At 33.1% G+C, this 11,822-nt stretch overlaps 1 long non-coding RNA gene across 1 annotated transcript; it reads right to left on the bottom strand.

Annotated features, from left to right (window-relative positions):
- Positions 1 to 1,699: 1,699 nt before the first annotated feature.
- LOC135624336 (uncharacterized) lies at positions 1,700 to 11,093 on the bottom strand. The gene is made up of 4 exons (XR_010491648.1): positions 10,848 to 11,093; positions 10,581 to 10,740; positions 9,881 to 9,935; positions 1,700 to 1,949 (listed from the first exon to the last, which is right to left on the bottom strand). It is a non-coding gene; the product is annotated as an uncharacterized LOC135624336 (long non-coding RNA).
- Between the last annotated feature and the right edge of the window lie 729 nt (positions 11,094 to 11,822).

The raw sequence follows: 11,822 nt of genomic DNA, 5'->3' as shown, positions 1-11,822 counted from the left end.
TGACGAGGTCATCTGGTTCTCCTATTGCATCTACTGTTGATCAACTGAGTGGAATTATAAGAACTGTAGAGACTATGACAAAGTGATGCAACAGCAAGTCCGACAAGGAGGAAATGATGGAACGGGGACATCAAACCATACTAAGTTGGGAATTAAATAGTTTAAGAAGCTTAGTCCTAATTTTAGTGGTGAGCCTGATCCAATTGTAGCAAAATAATGTATGATGCAGATAGAGAAAATATTTGACATCTTAAATTGCTTTGATGATCAGAAGGTTTCTTTTGTCGCCTTTATTGCGCATCTTCCATGTGATTGGCTCATCTTTAATTTCAAAAATCTTTTTAATCATTCTCCACTAGTGCTCAGCCTCTTATTTTTCTTGGCCAGATATAAGAAGTTTATGTCTCATTAACTTCCCGCAGACTTATTTTTCTTAGCCAACTATAAGTCGGATATCAACATTAAAACTCCAAGCTTATGCCGATGTGGTTAAAAGGGTTTTGATAATTGAAAGAGACTTAGAGGAAATTCAAGAAATCAGTGACAAGAAAAATAAGGAGAGTTCGTTAGGAGTTCGAGAGTTCGTCTGAAGTCCGGACGTTCATTAGTAGTTCTGTCGAAACTGATCGAGAAGTCCAGGAGCTTGCCAAAGAAGCTAGTTGGAACTCACCAAGAAGATCATCATAAAGTCTAAGAGCTTGTCGGGAGTCTGCCGGAACATTACCGAGAGATCGCCGGAAGAACAACTAACGTACCGGTACAAGAATACCTTGTCAAATGTCTTAATTATTATAGTTAGACCATAAATAGAGTTAGAATTGGGAGGTGATCCCACTAACTTAATTAGGGGCCAACTTAGCCCTTGATAGGGCTGAATTGGGCCGGATTGAATAGCCCATTCAACACTTAAAAACATGGACGACGGTGGCACCGCTTGGTGATTCCTTTTGAATTCAAGTTTACTTATCTCAATATGACATATAGATAGGGGGAGTTAAAAATAATACCATCATCAAATGGTTGTCATCATCAAAAAGAGGGAGTGAATCTCGAATTTTGAGGATGAAATAAATTGATAAATTATTGATCTAATTCATATGTTAAGTGTTGCAGAATTTACTACGATAATGAATAAGGCATAAAGCCTTATTCATATCCGACGATATGACGAAGATTCAAACGATATATCGGAAGCTCGTCAAGAGTTCGTCGGGAATTCACCGAGAGTTCATTGAGAGCTTACCGAGAGTTCGTCGAGAGTTCCTCAGGAGTTCGTCAAGAGTTCACCGAGAGTTTACGAAAAGCATGCCAAAAGTTCATCGAAAGTTCGTCGAGAGTTCACCGGAAAAACGATTAACATACCGAACAAAGATTGCTTAGCTATTAGTAGGATTATCTCTCAATCCTAACTCAATATAAGTTATAATTATATGACAATTAAGGGCCAATTGAACCCAAAATAGGGTTGAGTTGGGCCAGATGGAAGGCCCACTCGACCACTTGGAAATAGTGGCATCACCGAGGGTGGGCGATAGTGTCATGCCCCTCAAATTGATAGTATTAAATTTTCATCACAAATCAATACAAAATCCAAACTAACAATACTAAAAACATTCAATCATCTAACGATCGATAAAACATGTACAATTTATAATCATATAATACATTGCTTGATTATTCATAAAATCTAACGCCAACTCACCAAAATAATAACTGCAACATAAATCCACAAGTATGAAAATATATACAATCAGAAAACCAACGTTTACCACAAATTCATATCATTACACAAATTCAGATCATAAGATAAGATTTACTGTCAACATTTCATTAGACACATAATGTACTCATACAACAAAAACATATCTACTAATAAAGATCTGCCCAAAATCTTCTAGATATCCACTGCCTCAGCCCAATTTTAATATTTAAGCGAGCAATAAGCTATCCTGAAAAATTTATATAGCAACAGAGTAAGTATATAAAGCTCAGCAAACGACTAACATATCCATGGCAAAAGAGAACAGTTTCAAACAAATAAGGTATCAAAATGCAACGCAGAATACAAGAATTTATAGATATAATCTCATTGGATACAGAATCACAAATGTCATTTCAATCAAACATATTTGATTCATAATAAATGAAATAAAAAATATCCGGACCATATCAATAACACTTAGAAGCTCCATCCACCCACGTCTAAGTGAAGTTAGAGGAGGCTGGCAGAGCATCACGAGCTCTATGCATAACTCCCTTTATCATTTTTGACAAAGGTTCATAGTATTCCATAAACACCATAGTACAAAAAGACAATGTGAACAATAAAATTAGCATATATCGAAAGTACGTACGGAACAACAAAACATGCATGTGCCTTTATGAGTTAATACAATGCAAACATAATCTTTCACAATTATATTAAAATTTAATTTAAAAGAAAATAAAGACGAGCATACAAAGATTTGACACATATCGGAAGCACATGCGAAGGAACAAAACATACATGTGCCCATACGAAACAATGCAAAACAACATAAACTTTACATAATCGATTTCAAGCATTGTAAACAATTTAAGAACAAGAGCATACAACAATTCCAAGCAAACACATATAGCATAATTATTGTAAAAATACTAGATGAGAACAATTTTCAAATAGAATAAAACAAAAATAGGCAAAATCGATCAAAATTCGTTTTTGGCAAAATTTGAGAGGCACATTGAACAAATAATTCAAACTATCAATTGTGCTCCAATTTACTCAGGAATATATCATTGGAAAGATATTTCAATCTACTTTTCATAACCAAATATACCTTTGGTATCCAAATGTTAGGGAATAAAATCTCTAATTTACAAAATTCATAAGGTCAGATTTAATAGATAACTGAGCATGCATTTAAACTCTAAATATTTTAATCCAAGTATCAAAAAAAAGATCTATAAGTTTAGTTTCCAACAAAATAAGTTTTATACAAATTAGAGTTTCCAACAAGGACTTATAAGTAGTTTAATATCAAAAGATTAGAAGTTAAGGTCCCTGGTTTGTAAAATATCTATGGTTAATTCATCATCAATTCAATCCAAGATCCAATCTAACAATTTGAGGATACTAAGAACCATTCAAATCAATATTCACGATTCATAAACTTGTACGTTATATAAATCATACTCCACTTCACTTATAGATTCATAAAATCCAAAGGCAACTCAACTAAACATCAACCACAACATAAATCCATAATCATAGAAATATATAAAATCAAAAAAAGATAATTATTTACCATGAGTTCTTATCCTTATACAACTTAAAGTTATCATTTCATAAACAAGAGCGATCCTTTAAACTTTTACAACACATAAGTATCAATATATCCTTAACATTAAATCAGAAGTAAAGTATACTATACAACAAAAACCTATCAACCAACAAAGATTAGCCTAAAAATCTTCTAGACTTTCACTGCTTCAACCCAATTCTAGCTTTTCAGTGCGTGACAAGCTACCCTGAAAAATTTATATAGCAACAGGGTGAGCATATATAGCAACAGGGTGAGCATAAAGAGCTTAGCAAACGACTAACATATCCATGACGATATGAGAAGTTCAAGATAACAAAAGCATAAATACCAATGTTCATTTGAAATCATCTATTTAAAAATCACAAAGGGTTACCTCATTCGAAATTTGTAAAAAGTTTTGATTTCCAAACGTGGGAGAATTGATGCAAAGCCTTAAGCCAAGATAAAACTTCTTCTTCAATTCTTTCTCTTTCTCTTCTGCTTCAATTCCTTCTCCTCTTCTCAAGTTACATTGTATGCAAAGTTTTCCTAATTGTGTCTTAAATTACTTAAGTTTAGCTCATGCTAAAATAGTGAGGTGGCAAGCATGTGTGGAGGTTTAGGTGTCATCTTTAGAATAAATACAAGTGGCTCATCCTTGCTAATGCCACAAGTCCTCCATTTTATTTAGTGCTAAAGAATTATTAAAAAAATATTTTGGTCCCTCACAATACTTTCAATATATATATATATATATATATATATATATATATATATATATATATATATATATATATATATATATATATATATATATATATATATATATATATAATTTAATGCTAAAGAATTATTTAAAAAATCCTCATATTTACAAATAAGTCCTTATAATTTATTAAAAAAAATGAGGGATGTTACACTCTCCCCTCCTTAAAAGAAAATTTAGTCCTCTAAATTTGTCATACCTCTTTTGCTCATAATCACCACTCCATTCAAATTTCACATTCTTTTGAATCAGTTTGGTGAGGGGATGAGCAATTTAAGAAAATCCCTCCATAAATCTCCTATAATAACCTGCCATGCTCAAGAAACTTCTTACTTCTGTTACATTTGTTGCCACTTCCCAATTAACTACTGCTTCCACCTTCTTTGAATCAACAAATGCCCTTTTCTGAAATAACGTGGTCTAAAAAAATAATTTCCTTCAACCAAAATTCACATTTGTTGAACTTTACATACAACTTCTTTTCTCTTAGTATAGATAATACATCTCTCAAGTGTTTATCATGCTCTTAATTACTCCTTGAATATACTAATATGTCATCAATGAATATAATTACATAATCATCTAAGAGTGTCTGAAATATTCTATTCATCAGTTCCATAAGAGCTGGAGCATCAGTCAAGCCAAAAGGCATAACTAAAAATTCGTAATGACCTTCAACTAATAGTAACCATATCGAGTTAGAATATCCTCCTTCTTGACCTTCAACTAATAGTAACCTGATCTTAGATGGAGAATACTTGTGCACCATGCAATTGATCAAACAAGTCATCAATCTTGGGTAGGGGATACAAAGCCTCAACGGGATGATCACCTGATTCAACTGTCTATAATCAATACAAAGCCTCAACGTCCCATCTTTCTTCTTAACTAATAGCACTGAAGCACCCCACGATGAGACGCTGGGTCGAATGAAACCCTTATCTAATAACTCTTGTATTTGCTTCTTCAATTCCTCGAGCTCGAGCGGTGCCATTCTGTAGAGAGGTTCTTGTTCTGAATGTTCCTTTACACATATAACATAACAAAAACATCTCTTCTGCATAAGGCGTTAAGTTTGAAGTGCCGATCCTTTCTATTGCTAATGTTTCGATCCTTTCTATTGCAAGTGTCCCGCTCTTTTCTCTTACAAATGTCCTAAACCTTTTCTTCTGCAAGTGTTTCGATTCTTCCTATTGCAAGTGATGTGATTTTTTCCTATTGCAAGTGTTCCAATCCTTCTTATTGCAAGCTTTCTAATCTTTTGTATTGCAAGTGGTCCTAATATTTCCTTACTACAATTTTATCTCTACATTTGCTTTTAATACAAGGAACTTTGAATTGTTCTAATCTTACATTTAATATATCTCCTATTTAGACATAACAATTTGAATATGTAAGACTTCTGAGATTCTGACATTTCTACCTTGTTATGGTTATAACTTTATGCACTAACCTCTGATTTGGACAAAACTTGTTTGATATGAATATATACTCATAAACCTTTCTTTCGATAGCTTAATTTAAGAATTCAAAGTAAGTTTCCTTGTCCAAACATGGATCGTAATTTCTGACCTTTTGATACTAAACTACATATAAGTCTCTATTGGAAACTTTGATTTATTCCAAACTTATTTCATTTTAAACTAAACTCGTAGATCTTTCATTTGATACATAGATTGAAAGATTTAGAGTCCAATTTTCTGAGATTGGGTTGTTAAATCTTGTAAAATTGTAATGTAACTCTTTATTTAGAGTCCAAGCATGCCTATCCAATTTTCTGTTGAAACCGACCTTGTGAATCTTGTAAAATTGAGTTGTTAAATCTATTATAATGTAACTCTTTATTGGAAACTTCGATTCATACGAGACTTGTTTTATTTGAAAATAGATTGAAATATCTTTTCATAATAGCTTTCATGAATATATTAGAGCACAATTGATATTTGAATCATTTGTTAAATGTAACTCTCGAATTTTGCCATAAATCGAGCTTTGGTCAATTTCGCATATTCCGGTTTCATTCCTTTGGAAATTGACCAAACCCGACCCGAAGTCAACTTTCATTGCTTAGGAGAAAACTCGAACAGCATTAGACCCAACTAGTCACTGATAGTTCACTCCAATTGGGAGCAAGAATGTCTACGACACGAACAAAACACTTTCGAAACTGTTCACTCCTTACTTTACTCAAAGAATAATCTGTTCAACTAGATGTTGCTTATTCTCCTTCCACTCCAATCCAATAAGTGTTAGCGGTGCGAGTACCGTTGATAGTATTGTATTAGAAGATTCTATTTCCACGTTCTGTATTCGAGCTAAAGTGAGCTTACAAGTCGGTTGTCTTTGCTTGATACGACTTAACTCGCAAACAATTGATACGATGAAACTGGAACTGGAACTATAAGACCTACAGCATAGTGGGCGTCGCATTCTTATCTTTCAACAAAAACTACACTTTTGGATTTCCAATCGACATAAGAACCTATCTCTACTCCGGAAAGTGTTATTGTCAAAGCCAAACTTTAGGTATATACTAAGTTGCACCCAATTGGAGTCCTTGTTGTTCTTCTCCCTGATTTCTTGCTCCAAGTCTTTTTCAAAGCTCTTTCTACTACATCAGTATATACCTAAAGTTTTAAAGCTAATATCCGACCCCACTTCTTATTGCCAGCCTTAGTCCTCTTTCCTATATTCATCATCAATCATATGCATGGCAAATTTAGACTCATATTTGACTACTGTCAAATTTCCTGAATGAGATTGAAGATTCAAGAACTCCAACTCTTTGATACAATCTGAAAAATATATATCATTGAAATTTTCAATAAATACCTTCCAAATGAAAGACTCGTGTCGAGCTTCAAAAATCCTCTTCATGGTTCAACACCAGTGCTCAGCCTCTCCTTCTATCATGAAGGTAGCAAGAGAAACCTTCTTATCATCTAGACAATTGAAAACATCAAATATTTTCTTTATCTGCATCATCCATTGTTCTGCTACCATTGGATCGAGCTCACCACTAAAACTGAGAGGACTAAGCTTCTTAAACTATTTAATTCCCAACCCAATCTGGTTTGAATTCCACATTTCTTTCATGTGTATCGCATTGCCACGAATTATTCCACCATGATCCGCTACACCATGTCTCCTGTTTATGACATCTTCATTGCATTCGGATCCTTATGGGATGAACTTAAATTGTGATCCCTCTATGTGTGGCCTCTGCCAACACATCACAGGGCCTCTTCCACTTTCGATTATGTCCACTCTTTTGGCAATCGACTTTTGTTCACCCGCTCTCGGGTCACACCTAGACGGAGCATCGCTCTAAAACGGTCCATCGTCTAGTTGCTCCCGAAGTCCACAAACTATGTTGCAATTGATATATCATTTTCGGTCCTAGGCCTCTGCCCCTACCAGCACAATCTCCGCTACGCATCACTCTCTTAATGACAACTTAAATATGCCAAGGCCTTCTGAACCAAACTTCGCCTCGACAAATTGAGTCACCTGGGTTCTTCCGTCAAATGCTTCTCTAAGGTAAGGTGCATGTGCCTCGAAAAATGAGTCAAATCCATCAAAATAAGGGACCCATAAAACGACATGATCCCGCTCTTACCTCTACATGAGTTCTTTTCATATGCTTATCCAAGTTAAACTTTGTGCCTCCACTCCATATTTTATCTTCAATGTCGTCTCCCTTCATGCAGCTTAGTTACTTCGTCAAATTACAACTAAGTTATTAAAGTAAAAGTTTTGATACTCCATAACATCGAGTATCGAGAGTTTCAAATGCCTTGGAATAACCACGAACACTCCATCGTTCATATACACTAGTTGAATACATAAATATTATCCAATTCAAAATATTGATATATATTTAGTTATAGATATGATAATATTAAGTATATAAGATTATAATATTATATTGGGCATAGACTAATTGTTTAAACATCATTCTTTTATTGATAACAATAATATTTCAACATGTCAATAGAGATTGTATTTACTAATTTAATATCAATCCCTTTTATATAAAAAATGAAAGTAAGAAGAATTTTAAATAGCAGATGCACAAAATATCAAAAAAATATGATTGACAATATGGTGAAACCGAAGTATAAACCAAAGGATTGGTTAACCAAAGTTAAAACCAAATGTGGCAACAATTTGAATACATAAATCTTGTCCAATTTAGATTATCAATATAGATTTAATTATAGATATGATAATATTGAATATATAAGATTATAATATATTATTTGAATACTACACCAAAAAAAGAGTAGTATTTCAACCTGCAACGTCAATAGAGTTTATGTATTCAATATTATCATATCTATAATTAAATAATATTGAATACTCTATTGATGTTTAAACTCAATAGAGTTTATCAACAATTGGTAGAAAATCAACTTGATTGATGTTTAAATTGGTAGAAAATCAACCAATTTAACTACTTGATCAACAATTCGATGATGTCTCTATATTGAATATAAGATTAGTGAAGTTATAACTATACCTAAGACCAACAAGTGATATGATGAAACTTGGATCATTGTGAATAGATTAATGAAGACAACCTACTTCCTATCTATTCGTCTCATATTTTATGAATTAATATGCTCAATTAGACTTTATTATTGACCAAAGAGTCTAATAATAAAGTCTAATTGAGCATAATAATTCCTTCAATTAACAATCTATCATTACACAAAATATAATAGATTAGTGTTGCTATAATATTATCTGATTGTTGTATTGTTATAATATTATATTTTGTTACATATATTAATATTGTAATGGATTTTTTTTGTTACATATATTAATATATTACATGTATTATAGCCATAGTAGTATTATACAATGGAGTTATTAGGTAGGTAAAAATTTGTGTATTAATATAGCGCTATCCTATGATATACAAGCATGGGCAAAATATATATGATATGATATGATATGATATGATATACAAGCATGGGCAAAATATACAAGCATGGGCAAAATGTATATGATATGATATGATATGATATGATATGATATGATATGATATGATATGATATGATATGATATGATATGATATGATATACAAGCATGGGCAAAATATATATGATATGATATGATTTGATATACAAGCATGGGCAAAATATACAAGCATGGGCAAAATGTATATGATATGATATGATATGATTCTTGAATAACATTCCTCGTATAGAAGCAACCTAAAAAACAAATGATGTAAAATACAAAACTCAATTTAACACGATGCCAATGAAAATCCACAAAGGTGAAGATGAAGAGTCATTTCGAACACAAGCAGTTTAGAAGAATATTGCAATTGACTATATGGCTCAAAATCCACAATATATTATCTACGACATGGCTCAAAAGCCTACCACATTGTATTCACAATGTATTCGAGAAAAATCTTAAAAAAATATGTTGAAAAGCCTACGAATATAAATCTATAACAAGAAGACACTATACAAAGATAAATGTATACTATTCTTTGTCTCCCATGATCATCATCGAATGTGAAAAGAAGGCACTATAACAACAACAAATGTGAAAGTGAAAAATTATAGTAATAAATTAGAACACTAAAACACTAAAATAAGAAATCAGAACCATGATCAACATACATCTCAATTAAAAACCATGATCAATGTGATCATGTATATTGTAAATTTGATATTTACAATAGATAGATATCAATGCTTATGTACATCTCATTTTAGATCATGGTAATATCGTTGTTGTTTATTAAATTTATTTAATATGTAGATCATCAACTCAGTACCATGATACGCTAAGTAGGAAGCATAGCTACCTGGATGCATTCTTGAAGCCAATATTCTCCCTCACAAGAAGCATAGATCTCTTTCCTGCTTATAGATAGTATAGATGCCATTAGCTTTCTGTGACATAAATAAATATAGGATAATGTGAGACCCTAATAAAGAAAACAATGCAGCGGGTTCAGTATGTGCTAATTCTAATATTCTAATCTGCTTAGATGTAACGTCTGGGGATAGATAATAAGGGAACTCGAATTAGTACCAATTGTTTCATGTAACTTATTCAGATAATAAGGGAAAACAATTGGTAATAAGTAGTACCTAATTGGTAAACCTGTTGTTGCTGCTGCTAACGTGTGTAGATTGCTCGATGAGGATAAGGATACAAAAAAAAAAAAAAATCGACAACAATATTACCTTACCATGATGTACATGTCAGAAAATTTAATCGAAGTTCTTAACGATAGTTTGGAAAATTTTGGTTCGAAAAACCCAGATTATGGTTGGAAATCTTGCATTGGAAAGGTTATTTGAAGGCAAATAAAGATCAGAATCACTATTTGACTACTATAGGAGAGAGAAGAATATAGTGTCATATTGGAAATCCTTAATCTGAGAATATAGTGTCATATTGAAGTTATTTCTGAGATGAAGTCTATATTGTACAAAAGTTTGTTCCCAAATCAAAGAAGAAAAAAAAGTCATTAATACTTGTTAGAAGAAAAAAAATACCTTGTTGTTCCTTCATGAAGCTTCCTTCCTCGTTGAGAGAGGTCATATTCATCCATCCATCCATAACATGTTAGTAAAGTAAAGTATCCAATTGAAACAGAGTGCTATTGGAAATATATCAGAGTTTGGAGAGGGGATTGCATTTCCCTCCCTTGAAGACCTGCATTGCATTTCCAGGTGGTTGAAGCAACCAAAGAAGATTATGGTGTCCTTTCCAAAAACGAATCAAATTAGAGGGAGAGAGGGGCTGGCTGGCTTCACACACACCTGACGGCGAAGACGAAAACCCTGTTTGTGCGCTAAGAAAAATGAAAACCCTACACACCACCTCCTTACCTTACCTCAAAAGAAGAAGAAGAAGAGTTGAGAGGATAACTAACAATATAGAAACTGACGATGATGAGAGGGGGGGAATGAAAACCCTACACACCACCTCCTTCCTTCCATCGGTGCTTTTTACCACCTGGTGAAAGGGGGGGAATGAAAAGGGGGGAAACAAAATAATGCGCGGGGGACTTTGTCCCGTCCCGGCCTCGCGGTGGGCTTAGGGGTTCCGGGGGGGGGGGGGGGGGGGGGGCTTTTGGACTTGGACTTGGGGGCCTTGGACTGGGACTTATATTTTATTTTATTTTAAAAAAAGATTATAAAAAAATAAATAATGAAAAACTTAATAAATCAATAACTATCAAACGACTTATTAGTTCGATACAAACGATATGTCGTTGGAAAGGTCTGGAATAGCACAACACAACGAGTAGAGACACACGAATTATGGTGAGCATAATTATCTTGGGCATATATTACTATAATGGATATAATAGATTTATATTTATATCGAGCAAAGTAAAAATCGATAACATAATTTTAGAAATTAGTAGCATAGTCAAGGAATACGACGGCACAAACAGAAGAAAAATCGGATGTAGATAGAGAAAGAAAAAAATGATAGAGTACGATAAACTTAAAACGAGCATAACTCGGCGTAGGATTATCCGTTTGGGACGTACAATACCAATTCGGAAACGGCAAGAAAAGACGAAGATGGTGGCAACATATTTTAATGTGTTGCGGGTCGTTTTGACCTCGAAAAAAGGTCGTTTTGACCCTTAAATTTCAATTTAAAGATTTTTGTGTTTGAAAATTTATTTTGTCATCATTTTGTGTCCAAAATCACTTTTTTTTGTGTTGTGTCGTGCTCTTTGAGATCTTTCTATCCATATATTATTTTATCAAAAAATGATA

This window comes from Musa acuminata, chromosome BXJ2-10 (genome assembly GCF_036884655.1).
Source record: "Musa acuminata AAA Group cultivar baxijiao chromosome BXJ2-10, Cavendish_Baxijiao_AAA, whole genome shotgun sequence".
Lineage (NCBI taxonomy): Eukaryota > Viridiplantae > Streptophyta > Magnoliopsida > Zingiberales > Musaceae > Musa > Musa acuminata.
The sequence above is the reverse complement of the archived record's forward strand: the minus strand, read 5'-3'. Positions and strand labels throughout refer to the sequence as shown.